The 16,049-nt window shown below is 38.6% G+C and overlaps 1 long non-coding RNA gene across 1 annotated transcript in view; it reads left to right on the top strand.

The window, feature by feature from the left end:
- The window catches only part of LOC146445509 (uncharacterized), a 41,876-nt gene extending 26,895 nt beyond the window's left edge, over positions 1 to 14,981 (top strand). The window contains exons 2-3 of the long non-coding RNA XR_014852401.1: positions 13,400 to 13,579; positions 14,618 to 14,981. This is a non-coding gene — a long non-coding RNA (uncharacterized LOC146445509). The remainder of the gene's footprint in view (positions 1 to 13,399; positions 13,580 to 14,617) is intronic.
- The last annotated feature ends 1,068 nt before the right edge of the window (positions 14,982 to 16,049 follow it).

Below are 16,049 nucleotides of genomic sequence, written 5' to 3'. Positions count from 1 at the left end.
ATCTACAGCAACATAATTCCTGTATTATGCTAAGAACATCTCAGAGGCTTTTAATATGTGGTTTAATATGTGGCAGGAATGTTGTTAAAGCCAAGTTTGTTCACAAGCGCTTTTGATTCATAGAAGATCAAAAGTTGTATCTCAAGGAGTTTTCAGCTAAATGAATGTGACTTGGATATAACTAATTTTAATGCAGTAATCCAAAGCCTGATGCAACTGAATGAGAAAAAAAGCTTTGTTCCTTGGAGAGTGGAATTAATGAAGTCTAATTTTCTATCCATTGTGTCTCCTAGTGGGAGTCTTCAGGTCTAATCTTTTCTCACACTTAAGGTATTTACAGTGTTGCTATCCTATAGAAACACTGAAGTGTCTCACAATGGTTGGGTTGATGTTGCATCCTTTTTCAAAGAGATGAAACTAATTCAGTGTTTGCCCATTTCACAGAAACATTGCAAATACTTAGTGTCTTTAGTACTCTTAATTTTCTCTCAAATGTGGCTGTGATTTTTTTTTTTTTTTAGCAGTTATTACAAATTCAATAAAAAAGAAAAATAATAGGATGCAGGCAGACAATATTGGGTGCAATTAAATGCTTTAAAGTATATGGCTATAAATACTTTCACATGTTTAAGGTTGGTAGTAACTTCAACAGTTAAATTCATGGGTATCTTTTTTTTTTGCTTATTCTTTATGTCAACCTTGCTCAACCCTATAAAGTTAAAGCTACAAACAGCAAGAATTTGCTTACAAACTATCATAGAAAACAAAAAATTCATTAGGAAATTCAATACAGAAAATATGAAGGAGAGAGGCAGAGGGAATGAGGATCGGTAGTCAATCAATGCTTAAAATGACAAAATAACCACAGTGGCTGATGAACAGCATAATAATGATACAGGTAGCCAAACTGTCTGAGCTTTCTAAGATAAATACCATTATAGTACTGAAAAATACAGCCTTTTCATATTTACAGTAATTATAGTTGTTGCAGTGCTCTGTTACTTGCTTTTTATAATTTTATTTTTCGAGTATTTAGACAGTATTTAAAAACCACAAACCTACTCATATGTTTTGCAATTAAAAGTGAGCAGCAGTCCCTCTTTACAATTATTGGCATATGTTTCTTCTCAACATCCCCTGAGACTCTACTTAGGAAAGTAGTTAACACATTTATCTGTTTTGCTTATAGGTTAGCCTGAAATAGATGAGAAGTTCAGCCTCTTCTGTGAGTTGCTGAAGCTCTTCCTTATGGTTTATTATTTTTGTGTGTGTATATATAGAGGTATTTTTTTTTTAGTTGTACAATTTTTTTAAAATTTTTATGCTTTATACCTATATGCATATATATGTAAATGTATACGCATGTGTTTGTGTGTTTCTTTCTAGTCTAGAACATGCATGGTCTGATCACATATGGGTGACTGCTTATTTCAGCACTGATCCTGTGAAGTGTACCCTAAACTTTGAATGATACCCAAGGCTGCCTGAGAGGAAATGAAAAGTGAAAAAAATCCAGTGTCTTTTATGTAAATATTTTAACATGAGGTATTTGCTTTGAGATCACCAAGCTCTGGAGGTGATTTTCCCTCTAAGAGACATCACCCCAGCCTGTCTCAGAATGGGATATCCAAACATTAGTGAACAGAGAAATCTCTAGTCTATGCTGAGAGCCACTGGGTAAGACCTCACCACTTCCCTAGCATTTTAGATGCTCTGGGATTTCCTCCTGCCTTCCATTTCTGAATGATGAGTTTCTCCAGTCTTCTGGACACAAGTCCCAAGGACATCTGTTTGGGATCAAATGGGTTTCCAAATATAATATTAGACATCCATGCCCAAACAACTGACCCACATTTGTTAGAGGTGCCTTAGAGTAAAAAAATTCCAGCCATCACTGCTAATTTGCTGCTGCAAAATTCCCGGTTCTTTTAATCTTCAGATTGCAGGCAGATTGTGGGAGCTGCTGAAATAGTTCTGTATGACTACTGAGGAACCACTGATATCATATTTTCTTATACATGAATTGGTTTATATTTGGTAGCTACTGTGGAATGGGGAAAGAGAAATCATTATATGTTCATTACTCAAAATTGCAGGATATTCTAATTTATTTTTACTTCTCAACGATTTTGTGGATTTTTATTTCCTGTCAGCCTGATCTTCTAAAATGTACATATGTGTGCTGATCAGTAGCATAATAATCCAAACTCAGTCCTTAGATATGACAAGTTTTTTGTAATTGAATGAGTTACATCAGGGTTTCAAGTTACAACACATCTTCTACTCTGTGCTATATAAGCAGATGTGTCTTGTTCTCTATTTTATGAAATAGCTTCCTCTCTGTTTCATTTAAGTGTAAATTTTCTCAACTATTCTTGCCTATGCATCCATGTATCCATGCTGCCAGCACAATTCCCACCTGTTGCCTTTTAACCTACAATATCTTTTCAATGTTCTGAAGTTCTATGACTTCAGTACTGATACACAAGAAAGGATGATCTGCAGCTCTAAATATTTTTTTTTCATAACGCTGGTCAAACCAGTTTTGGTTTCCCACTGAGACAACAAATTCATCTTTTCAGCTGGTTTTGGGTTAGTTGGTTTTGAGGTTAGTTGACTATATAGATTCTCTTGCTGGCAGATAGTGCTGTGAATACTCAGTAGTCCTGCAGATTAGGTACTGAAAATGAGAAATACAAATCGGTTTAATAATTTACTTGTGTCACTTCACAGTTTTCACTCACAGATGTGTGTATATATAGATATATATTAACAGAGGGATGGCAAGCAAGTTCAGGATTGTTCCTCCTTTGGTCTCCCACTGAGACAGGAGACATGGGACTCTAAAATAAAATGGAAAGAGGGAGAAAAGCAGAAACTGGCAGAACAGTTCCCAACAGAAACAGGACTAATTTTCCTCCAATCTCCTCTGTTTTGCTCTTTCTCATCCTGCCCACACCCTTCTCTTTCTGTTGGTGGGTGGCAAGGAGAGACTGAGCCCAAGGACACTGAAATATCTCTTGAAGTTAGAGACAAGGGGTAAGAATATGCTGTGAAGAGATAAAATGGAGTTTTATTTTAGGAGACAGGCTGTATTTCTGACAGATGGACCATCCTTGTGAACCATATAGCCTCCAGCCCCATCCTGCCAGTGAGGAACACGTCAGCCTGAAAGATTAAAGTTCAGCAAAATTATAGGCCACCAAAATCAGGGCTTTATAATGGGAACTGTCATCTGACTTAAATAATAGTCCCATTCATAATACTTATACTGGATCTTAATCTCACTTAAAGTGAAATTACTCCAGGGACTTAAAATAGGAGTATTTGTAATTTAAACGTCTTCTGAGACTCTTTACACCTTGGATATGGTGTTCAAAGATGTGCTAGGTGTGCTCTCTAAAATGTGTCTGCATGTGTGTACAAGTCTGTATATCAATATATGTATTTTTTTTCCTTCTAAAAATAGATATGACCATATGACCATAGATAATAATGAAAACAAAGGGCATAATGGTCATTTCTTTCTTTAATTATTCCTAAATTTTTTTTTTTAACATCTGACAAATCATTGTTTTCTGTTCCCGTTTCCTCTGGCCAATATAAGAGTAAGATGAAGTGACGAATTCAGAGGAAAGAGAAAAAAGAAGATCAAATAATAAAAAGGGAATTATTGTTAGGATCAGTTGCAGAGGAAGAGAAACCTCACATGAAATATTTTTTTCTCTTGAAATGTATTCTGTTGAAAGGACTCTAAGGCATCCATACAACCATCTTTGTTTTATGACCAGAGCTACCAAATGCTTTCTATGCTCAGGACTGAGCACTAGAAACACTGAACTGAATTTTCTCAAGGCTGAAACTTCTTAATATTTTTAGCATACATTTATACCATTACTCATAAATTTGCTATTAGAGACATGCTGGCAGTGAACTCTCAGTGGGATGCAGAATTTCATGCTACTTATGCAGTGCTGGCCATAGCTTCTCCTCTTCAGCAAAAGCTCATCAGTTTCTGCAAATTATCATTGCTCTTGCAGGTAGAACTTTATTATAGATGATGCACATATGCCAGACTCATCTAGTATTATAACACTTTCTGTCACCTTCATCCAAACAACATCTGGCAGCAGTTCCCCAAAGTGACATTTCAGACATGGAAGCAGAACTAATATGAAGAAAAATATGGTGGCAGTGACAATACAACCAGAGAACAACTTCCTCTCCAATTAAGTCAGCATGCTGCTATCCTTCAGCATCTCAGGAGTGCCTCCACATTCCCAGCAGTCTGTTTTCTCTGATGTAGTTTGCAACAGTCCAGTTTTCCACAGTGCTCCAGGTCAGCTCCTCTCCCTGAGAGAGGATGACAGAGGTTGAATACTGATTTTTTGAACCTGACTTCCAAGACTCAGGTAAAGATACTCACCTTCGACTTTGAAAGGTCCTGTATACAAGCATGTTCTTTGTCTGTGTTTATCATGCTGTGAATTGAATTCAGTGCAGCATCAGCAATCACTTCAAAGTCCCCTAAAGCAGAAAACTTATTATCACCCACTACAATGTCAGATTGTATTCTTGCATGTTACTGTTTAGGCAGTTTTTTCAAAAGGATCCATTTAAATCCACCAAAACCATAAAAGGTAAGGAAAAAAAAATATTTTATTAGAGGCTTGAAAATAGTTTTATGGTTTAAAAATATTGCTCTTAATTAATTTTATATAAATGCAAATTTTAAGAAATTCTGACAAAGTTGTAGTTTATGATTTCTGGAGGAAGGGAGTTTTAGGAATTTTAAATTTCAGCTATTTTAGCTGAGAAATTCAAACATATGTATTGTGCAATTATGTGTTTTGCCATTGTTTATTAGCTTCACTAAAAGCACATAAAATTTCTAAGCCAAACAGATTGTAGACTTCACCTTGTCACTGTTTACCTACAAAAAAGAAGAGGAAACTATATTAAAGAGCTCCAAAGTATTGCACAGACGGACTTTCCACAGTAAAACTTCACTGTCTGGATTATAGGTCTGTAGCACACTCAGCAGCATCACAGACCCAGTGCCTTCATTGGGTCACTGATCTTCCATGGCTTATGAAATTCTTACTTCTGATGCAAACCCAGGGTTATTTCCCCTAATCTGGAGGATTTAGAAATATCTGCAATTTCTTATGTGGCTTTTTTTATGTTTACAGAGAAGCTTTTTTGAGCTTTGATATAGCAAATTTATCTCATAATTATTTTTGCCCCCTGCCTTTTTTTCCCTTGTCTCTTGCTCCACTGTGGATTTCTGAGGTTTTTATATTTCTGTTTTGCTCTTTCTATGCTTCTTCCTTAATCACTGCAGCTTCTCTTTTCCTTGCAAGCCACTTGCATGTATTTCTGTAACTTCCTGTGTAAAAAAATTGAGACAAAAAAACTCCAGAATAGTTCTAACATTTCTGAAAGAAGAAGAAATATTTTGAAAGCCACAAGTCATATTCAGCATTGCCACAAAACAAAGTAATGTTACTATTTAGAGGCTTCTGTTATTGTTGATTTCAATTAAATGTTAGAAGGAAATTCTTTGGTGAGGCACTGGCACAGGTTGCCCAGAGAAGTGTTGCTTCATTCCTGGAAGTGTCCAAGGGCAGGTTGGATGAGGTTTTGATCAGTCTGGTGTAATGTAAGGTATCCCTGCCCATGGCAAGGTGTTGGAATGAGATGATGTTTAAGATCCCTCCCAACCCAAACCATTCTGCAATTCTGTGGTTATCAGAGGCAACCTTGAGAAACTCCCCTTACATGCTGAACAGTTTTTAATTACTTGCCCTTCTGAAAACATTGGAATTCACACTCTCTCCTCTTTGTTTGCCATTCTGTCCCCAAGAGACCAAGGAAAGGAGAATACAAAATCAATTTCCATCCTCATAGATTTCTGAGCAAGCACTTATATCCATTTGGAAGAAAAAGAAATGTGGCCTACTTCATACTTGGTAGATCCAAATCAAGTTGCTCTCTTGTGTGTATTTAAGAATCAGAGAAGTCAGAAATGGAGGAAAACTATCAGATTTTATCTTCTGGCCACCCCCTCTGTAAATTCAGCAAATCCTTCTCCAACAGAGGCTGTAAATAGCAGGCAATGGCAACAGAAACTTCATCATTACTTTGCCACATGGGGAATGTCTTGCAATGTGACGAATGCAAAGGAGAAGCAGAAAGTTTTGACACATCTGAAAGCTTTCCATCAGGTTTCTGGTGAGAAAAAGAGAGATCTTCCCAAAGTTCCCAAATACTAGCAGAGAGGGCCAGGAGGAAATGCAGTGAATTTGCCTGCAGATTTTACTCAATTGTTGAACCTGGTTGTTGTCTCTGGACTTGCTCTTTGGCTCAGGGAGTGTGGGACCAACCTCCTTTGGCAAGGTGTCAGTGAAAAATCCAGTGTGTTATCCAGCAAGCAACTGCTCTGCTGAACATACAATCTGGGCAGGATTATTATTCAGATGTATGTAATATTTTTCATGATGTTTTCATGGCTGAGAAAAAAGATCAAGGTATCAATTACAGCAGCAGAAATTCCCTGCTTTTATTCGTGGAAGCACTCAAAAGTAATTCAAAATTTGTTTGTTGTTTACCTAGCTATAAAATTCTAAGTTAGGCTGCCTAATCAAGGTCAGATAGCTGTCAGTAAAAAAGGCTGAAAACAGTGTGTTCTTATATAGATTAATTTAAAACTGATTTTATCTCCAGCTACTCCTGGTAGCACTGATCAATTAAAGTCAGCAGCACAAAAGTTTGGAAATGCAGCTGCAAAGCAGTGATTTTAGGAGTTTGACTTCTGGATCTGTCCCTCTATCACTAGCAGGGAAATATTCCCTGGGCATAGTCTCACTGCCAGGGGTAGCAACTTGCAGACAAAATATCAGTTTTACAGAACTGCTGGAGCATGAAGTGTCTGAAAGCAGTAGCTTTCCACGAGGGAAATGCACATCCCTGTAACAGACTGGAGAGGAAACAACGTGCAGGATGCTCTGCTGTGGGGGAGCAAGGGGGGATTCCGAGGTCAAACACCAGCATTTTACACAGTCTTACCTGAGACAACAGTGATTCCTGTGAGGGACACCTGAATAGTTGAGAAGTGATTTCTCAGTGAAGGAGGAAAGGCCTCAGGCTTTGTCGGAAGATGTTATACTTCAGGTCTTGGGTTCTGGCCATGTGATGAGACCCAAGACTGTGGCTATGGATGTAATTTACTATTGAATTTGCACTGACATTTGTGTGTATGTGACACTTGTGCCTTATGAAGGACTTCTACTTATCTGTCTCATGGCTAAAGTGTCTCTTTTCCATACCTGAGGATCTGTGGGTCAGAAATTTAGGTGTGGCGGTCAGGAATCCCAGGAACAATATGAACTGCTGGTTTCGTTGTTTTTTTTTTTTTTCCTGACATGTTTTCTACTTCTTCACTCTTACAAGTGCAGCCCTCCTGCTTCCTGGGGAATATTCTTGGATCTTTGTTCCACAAATGCTGCACATGCTGGGAGAAGAGCCTGGGCATAATTGGTGTCTTCAGTCAGGACATGGCTGCTTGGTGGAAATTGGGCAGGATTATGTCCTATTCTACAACTGCACAGGAGTATGAAGCATTCAATGATATAGTGTAGCAGTATAATATAGAGCTAATAACCTGAACAGCCTTCTGTCTCTCATTGTTTTTTTTATTTTTATTTTAGTGCAGTGACAGTCTTCCTTAGTTTTTCCTCTTCCACTCAATAACATGTTGTCAGACCAGTTGGATGTAATTCCTTCACCTTGGACTACAATGATCCAGTATTTTTAAGACTTTGGAAGTGTAAGGTTTACTTTCTTAGGACAAGAAAATTAACAAAAATTAAGGGTTTTCTTTGGATGAGTGAGAGCTGGCTCTGAAAGCTAAAATTGTCAATAAAATAACCTTCTGCAAACCTAAACCTTGCATAATTTCAGCGAGTTAGATATGCTTTGGGTATATAATTTTGCCACAGAGCCTGCACTTTGGCATTACCCAAGCAAGCTTGATGAGCTGACTGCTGAGCAAGTTGTTTTGTACAGGTTTTTAACTTTGACATCCCTTTTTTCAGCTAAGGGTGCTAGCCTGCTCACAGTTTCAGTCTTGCAAATAGGAGACTGAATCGATCCATAGACCATATTGAAGCATTTTGATTGATACTGGCCCTGGAAAGTAAAGATGAGTTTGTCCTTATAAATGTCTTTGATGTGAAAATCAGCCTGATAAGGAAAGAGTCTAGAGTCAGCAAATTCGAGCAGTTTAGGTTTGACATCAACTGAACTAGCTAGAAGTGACAATCAAGTGATCTTATCAAGGTTTTTACTTTGGTTTTGATACTCCTGTAATTGAGCACCTCTCTCTCCTGTCACCCAGCTGTCTTCAAGGTTTGTTTTTTCTTTTTTGATTCAAGTTAGAGCCATGGAAAGCAAACTTTAGCCATGGGAAAGACAACCAAAACTTGCCCCTTAGTGAACTAGAGGTGCATTGAAGGATTAGAAGAATAATAATCTAATAGTATCCTTATTAATTTTCATGTTTGGAAAACTTCTGCTTTACTGCTTTGATTTTTATTTTTTGTTTCTTTTTTCCCCACTTACATTTAAAAGTGTCTTGTTTTTGTAGTGTTTTTGTGAAGTTTTTTGAGTTTGTTTTGTTTTTTTGTTGGTAGTTTTACTAGTAGAAAATCAGGTCAAATAATCTGGACTGTGTAGGACTCTACAATGGTTTTCCTTCTTTTTTTTTTTCTTTTGCTGGTGATTGAAACAAGGATTTCCCTGGACTATGGATAGAACATAGATAAATATCACTATGTCTTTTTTTTTGTAGCTTAGGAGTGAAGAAAATTAATATCTGGGATGTTAGTGATCCTTGGGAACTGGAAAATGTACCCCAAAACTTTGATTTTTTTTCCATTAGAAAAATCCAACTGTTTAATCTGAAGGCTGTTATCAAATTTGTTTGCTCTCCATAATATCACAATCTCCTCTGCTGTTATGGACTTTAAGGAAGTTGAAAAAGGAATGAAGACTGAAAAGCTGCAGCATTAATGCTTCCTCCTTGGAGATAGTAAAGGGCTTTATCAAACACAGACAATGCAGAGGCTCAGGGTTTCTCTGGTCTCCTGATGCAATGGTTTTGGGTTTTTTTGGATCTCCACAAGTGAATACAGGGGAAGGATGGGGAGAACCCATGCTAGTACTTTGCTGAAATCACAGAAGAATAATGTAAGCTGTAGTTTGTTGATTTTTTTAAAAGTTTTTTAATAAGGTGAGACTGAGATCTCTTCACCCCATTAACTAGGAGGAAAATAATTAGTGAAAAGAAAGAAATCCACCAGAACAGCTTCACAACTCCTGAAAATAAAACTGTATTAAGACTCAGGCAGATATGATGGTACTTATTTCACCTCAAAACATGACCAAAGAAAGACAGATTTGAAATAATGTCTGAGAAGCCAGTAATAATGCAATCCCCTTTGGGATGGTATTATCTGCAATGGAAAATTTGAAAACCTCTGAAGATTATGGAGTGAGAAGAACAATAGCTACCTGCTGCTATTCAGGAGAAATGAAAAAGCCATAACAATGCACATTATGCTGTCTTTGAATGGGATACATTCCCCATTTGGTGAAATCACTTTAGCCACTGATTCTTAATGCTCTGTGAAAGGAAGTTATTTGCTGCTTCTAAAGAAAGAGTAAAACACACTTTTTCTTCTAATATATCAATTCTTTCATTGGCAGACAAAAATAATCAACTTTTTTTCTTCTGCTTTTCATTTTCTCCTGCCTGACCTAGTGAAAAACTGAGTTTTGTTTGGTTCATTATTATTAGTTCAGGTCCAGTGTCATTAGTCATATAATCAACCTCAGTTCAAAATCTGTGCCCAAAAATGAGTTAAACTGCTGACTTTTATGGCCAGTAGGACCACAAGTGCTCAAAACAGTGTTGAATTCTGCCTGTCTTGCTTTATTTTCCTCAAATGCAGAATTCAGAGAGCATTGCCCCCGTCATGTTAGAGGACTGCTGTTCACCCAATCTCTATCCCTCTGAACAGAAAGGCATTTATCAAAGCAGAGTTGTCCCCTTTGCTGGGTGTTCAGCTAAGGCTACATTTTCCCTAATGTTTTATGGCAAGGATGTCACCCTGAGTTCATGGGGATCAAGGGGAGCTGAGCCAGGACCTTCTAAAGGTGTCAAGGAGGCCCAGGAGGACTTTGACATGGCAGCAGGAAATCAAGATAGAGCAGCTACAGAGCCCTGCACCATTTATCAGCACAGCCCACACAGGCCTGGCAGATTGCTATGTCTGAAAAAAGTTCAGTGCAGTTGCTGCTCAAATAAGGGATTGTTATCTGACTAAACCAGAGGCTGTGATCTGTTACCTTCAGAGAGTGTGATCTCAGATGAGGGGAGGATAAGGTGAGTGATCCAATCACTTGGAAAAGGCCAAACCCTGATGCTGACCCCACAAAGTGACCAGTGACCTTACCAAAGCCCTTACCCTGATATCAGCCTAACAAACCAAGACTAGCAGTATCTATAAAGGCCCCAACTTGAAATTGAGGTATCTTTGAATTTTGCCTCTAAAGTAGATCCAAAAGGCATTTTTTAATGTATTACCCCATAAATGTGCTATGACTCTTACCTTCCAAGGCTGCTTGCCTAGGGCTTTCTAGAGTGTCTGCTTGTTATGTTCCTGAGAACTGCAACAGATTTGCTGCTGCTAGAACCACCAAGTGACATCAGAGTTAAAATGTAAAACTTTCTGGTGATCTGAAGCATGGGGAGCTGGCATTTATCACTCACATTTGCTGTTGGTAATTTTGTTGGTAAAATTGTTGGTAATTTTGGGGAGACCTACTGTATGTGTCAGGCGAGTTCCACACAGCAGTGTCAGAACAGCACAGAAGTGTGTTGCTTTGGTTCTTTTATAATGTAGCTCTTCCTGTTTCCTTGGATCTGCTGCTGCATCCATGCTAGCTGCAGTAGATTTGGGGCATTTCACAGAAGGGAAAGAGTGCCCTTCCATGATTAAACACGGGAGTTAGTGCAGTGGTCTTTCAGGTGACAGCTGTATAAACCTGAAGAGGGTCAAAGAAGTGCCTTAGAAAGTTTTTCAATGATCTCCAGTAAGCAGGTTTATTGTTCTGAGAGTTTCACACTCTCCCTGGCAGTCAGAGATTGTGGCTCTGCAGCTAAAACCACTGTAAGTAGTTTCCTTGTTCTTTCTCTGGTCATTTTTTATTGTTCTTGTGGTTCAGTTTTTTCCACCCACCTATCTCCTCAGCTGCACAAAATCTGTTGTGTGGTGGGCTGAGCAGGAAACTGGATTGCTTAATTCCGCTAATTGAAAGTAGTCTTTTAAAGGGGGAAAAAAAAATAAGATTGCAATGTGCCAAAATCAGTTGTGACAGATGGCATCTGTTATCCCTGCCCTTGCCTTCGTGTGCCTTTAAGAAGCCTCAGCAAGGTGAAGCCTCCAGAAAGACAGGGAAATTGCTCCTTTTGTTGGAGATCTGTCGTAGCTGCTCAGAGGGGTGGCTTGGGGGGCTGCAAAGTGCAGCCAGATGCACCTACTTGAGACTCCTTGAGACTGCAGCGAGGAGCAGAGAAATGTCAAAGGCTGTGCAGAGTCGCTCTGCTCAGAAAATCATCAACTTATTTAAGTCTGGAAACCAAGCAAGAGGGAATATTCCATTTCTAGTGTGTTAATCTATTTGATTTGAGCTCGCTAAATTCAAAAATATTGCTGTAATTTTGATTCTAGAAGTCCTGGGCTGTTCTAGCTCTTATTTTAAAAAAGCTTGCTAAGAGAAGAGAGGCAGGGCACATGCAGGTCCCCATGAAACCACAGCCAGATCTTCTATATTGAAACTACAACCTTATTAAGCAGCATGTATACTTTATTCCTAACCAGGGTCTATCAGACATTTACTGATAAGTTTCGCTCATCAAGTCTTTCCTGAAAAATTTTTACCTTTGCATGAAACTGTTTCTGTCTCTCCTAGAAGATATACTTTCTTGCTGAGATTTCCTTGTTCCTCCTTGGTGCCATTTGATCAGATGCTAGCATTTAAATTTTAGGTGTCTGTTTTGTCTGATGTATAGACACTTGGCTAAAAATAGGCTTCAAAGAAGGGTTGGCTCTGTTAAAAGACACACTCTCAAGCCAAGAAAATACCCAAACTGTATTTCTAAGATATACAGGAGAATATCTGCCTAATTTTGATGACTGATTTTTTTTTTTTTATTTTTTTTAGCAAGGCCACAGCGTGGCTGCTTTTATTATCAACCCATTTCAGAAGAGGGTAGGGTAGAAGGTGAAGAGTGTCATAGTCTAATCCTCACCTGGAATCCTGGATTTTTTTTTAAGGCTTCCAGGGTAAGGCTCAGTTACTGCTGGAAATCAGCTGAAGGAACTCAAATTATTCTGTGATTTGGTGAAATGTAAGTATTGTTGTATACAGGCCTGAAGACAGCTTAAAATTAAACCCATTAAACAGTATAAACTTCAGCTAGGCACTGATGCTGGTCATAACGGGTCCTGTCCTTAGGGGTTGTTATCACTTAACAAATATCTACTAGAAGATACTACCTATAATAGATACTCTATTGTATTTAATTTAGTTATCTTAGCCTTACATATGCCTTAAATTTATAGACTGATATCTTGATATGGATTAAAAATTGCATGGGAGGTCAAAAGAAAACTAATTTTTTTTGTTGCTGGCAAGAAGTATTGAAGTAAGTTGAAATTTTTTGATGATAAAAAGACTGATCCTTCGTGGCTACCTACATTACAGGAGAAATGATGAAACCGTGAATAACAAAGTCTGGCAGTCATTTGTCAGAGCAGAACAGAGCCTGCTAGTAAAGTAAGGACGAGATAGAAATGCACTCTTTTCCATTTGTACTTTGCAGGTGATGTGTGCTATTCTGTGTCTTGTTTCCTTCCTTCCCCATTCTCTTTAATTTTGTTTGGCACTTGTACTGGTTTTACTCTATATTTGCTTATAATACAGTGTGACAAGACTTACCAGAAGTTCCTGACTGACTGTTTCCTGATCACTCTTGTTGGTTACAATGCTGGTGGCATTTGCAGAACCTCTCCTCTCCTCCTGTGCTATGGTCAGGGCTCAGTGCATTTCCAAAAGCTGGATGGGGAGCGGGAAAACTTGGAAATTCCTGCTTGCACCTTGGTATTTCCATTTCTTTTCGTAACAACCCACAAAGGATCCAAGCTACAGCACAGGTGAGGTAGAGTATGTGGCTACTGACAACAGCAACACCCTGACCAAGAAATTGATAGGATGTCACTCGCTAGGATGTAATTTCCAATAATCATACATCTTCTGCTTACCTTCCTCTCAGTGATTTACAGTTCCCCACCACATACCTGTAGGGAGCTCCTCTGCTCACCTTGGTTTCTGCCTTTCGAGATTCTGCCCTGCATGGTGATAAGCTTGGGAGAGAAATGAGTGCTGTCGATAAACCCAGCCAGCCATGCTCTACCCTGCATTTCCTCAGTCCCAGGGGAGGGTCTGTATGCAGGTGAATGCTGATGGCAGAATCCACTTAGAGGAATGGCTGTTGTTGTTTATTTGCATACAGAAGTATCTGTAAAGCATCCCATTATTCCATTCCCTTCTGCTTTTCCCAACAACCGTTCTCTGAGGACAGAGCCATAAAAACGAGTCTTAAAAAAGCAGTGAAGTAACCTTAAGTATTTTGTTTATTCTTTAAAAAAAAAAAAAGTTTCACTTCTTACTGTGTAAATAGCAATAAGTGAGAAGGTGAGAGAGACTGGAATTGAAATCGGAAAAGGAGAACATTTAATTTTGCAGAGCATTTCAATATTTTGCTTTTGGCATTCTTTCTTTATTTGGTATAAAATATTTCATTTTAATTCTGTGTGAAGGAAAAGAGAAATGTGGACTCTGGGAGCACTCTGTCACTAGCAGAGGAGGAGTGCACCTGATGATTTTCCCCAGAGCCTTGATGCAGTGAAGCCTCAGAACAGCCACTCTGTCTTCTCAGTAGCCATTTGCTGAAATTCTCAGGGAATTGGTCACTGTCCAGCAAACTCTCTTAGCACCATGGAAATGTTGAAATATCATCTCTGCATCTCATGTACAATTCAGGATAACAATACATTATGGTTCAGAAAAAAAATACTATAATTTTTCAAACTAGCTACAGAATTGTATGCCCTTGTATATTTAGTGAAGTCTTACTAAAGTAGTGCTGCTTTACACCAGGCTGTATAAATAGGAATTAGTGGGGTCACAAACTGCTTTCAGAGAAATAGCCTTAGAGTGTATGACTGCTCTGGCTAAAAAAAAAAAAAAATGTATTGTGTAGGACCCCTAGACCATTCAGAACAGTTCAAAGGATGTGTGGGGATGAGAGTGGGTAGTAGGAGTTAGGTCTAGGGAATGCAGTTATTTCTTCTTTATTGAGCCTGAGCTCCTGCAGGAAAATGGACAAATATTACAAAGTTGCTTTTGTTCCTCACTGCTTGGAGCAGGGGGAAAAACTTGAGAAGCCTGGACTTCATTTGTAACAAATGTATAATTACTGTTTTTTCAGGGGATGAGGGAAGAAGCTTTCAAGTCCTTCAGGGTATTCAGGAAGAATCCCCAGCTGATACCAAGCCTGCTTACCTATAAGCCTCTAATTTCTAATGTGTAAAGAAGCAGGAAGATTATAGCTTCAAAAAAAGCTGTAGACTTTTTCCTTCACTTTATCTCATCTGTTTTAGATGTTTCTCAGTGGCATGTGATTCAATTAATGTCATTCAATGAGGCAAGTTAACCCCTGCTTGCCACGCTGAGTTCTCAGCTTTATGTCCAGTTTCTTGTTCGTGAAGGCTTCAAGAGACACTGTGAGAATTCTGCACAGGTGTTGTCCACCTGTCCATTATTTGCTATAAGTTCTTGAGAAATAAACTTCATTTCCCACTGTCTATGTTCTTTATAGTGAGTCCTCTTATTCACTGCTATTAAGCAGACAGATAGCTTGTATTTTTAACAGAACTTACCATTTTAGTTTAAAAGCTTTGGGTTTTTTTTAAATTTCCACTGATGTCACTGTGGCTCTGGGGAGTGTTTGCTCCATCCCCCAGAAAAGCATACCCAATAACAACAACTATATTTACCTTTACTGTGCAAATAAGGCTCTTCATTCTTTAGTAAATGGAATATGAACGAACTACTTGGACTACAGAGTAATTTACTCTGCATACTAAACATTGTGAGGTAAGTCAAAGTAGGCATGAGACAGAACACGAATATAAGCTTCAGCACTTTTCCTGGATAGCTTTTTACTGAATTCAGGCTGTGAATTCAAGACATTTTGCAAGGCACTGAAGGAATGCAGTCAGTTCATGACAAAGTGGGGCTGCTCATCACAGCTGGCAGGCACAGATATTCCAGTCTGGAGATGTCTTGGCTCCTTTGAAGGTCATTTGGTTCTCTCTTGGCAGGAGAAAATAAATACTTTTGGAGCTGTGTGTGTGTGAGGGAGCAAAGCTGCAGAAGCTGCAGTTTCCAGGGCTGGAGTCCTACAAGCACCAGGAACATGCTTTGTGCCTAAAAATTTGGAATTTTCAACCAGTTTTGTAGTCCTCGTGGAGAGTTGTTGAGACACCTACATGATGAAAATGCAGCAAATATTGGCAAAGAATTGCAGTATACAATTACATTTAGGGTTAAAAAGCAAAAGCAGAAATAATAGTAACTATGAATATCAGTTTGTGATCTGATATTCACTTTAGGGGATTTACTGCTTTGTCATGCTGGCAGCATTCCTGATTTCTACCAGTTTCTGTGCCATTCTTAGCCAGGAGTGGTTAACTCACAGCATTACCCGTCAACAGCAGCTGCTATCAGTACCCAATGTTGTGTGAGTTAACCAGGTAACAGAATCACACCTGGTAAGGAACAGATAAGCTGACCTGCAAGATTTGCTGGGGATTGAATTAATGTTTATTTAACTTTATTTTCGTGTTTATTTAACTTTA

Source organism: Lichenostomus cassidix, chromosome 1, assembly GCF_008360975.1.
Source record: "Lichenostomus cassidix isolate B80296 chromosome 1, HeHo_3.0, whole genome shotgun sequence".
NCBI classification, from domain to species: domain Eukaryota; kingdom Metazoa; phylum Chordata; class Aves; order Passeriformes; family Meliphagidae; genus Lichenostomus; species Lichenostomus cassidix.
The sequence above is the reverse complement of the archived record's forward strand: the minus strand, read 5'-3'. Positions and strand labels throughout refer to the sequence as shown.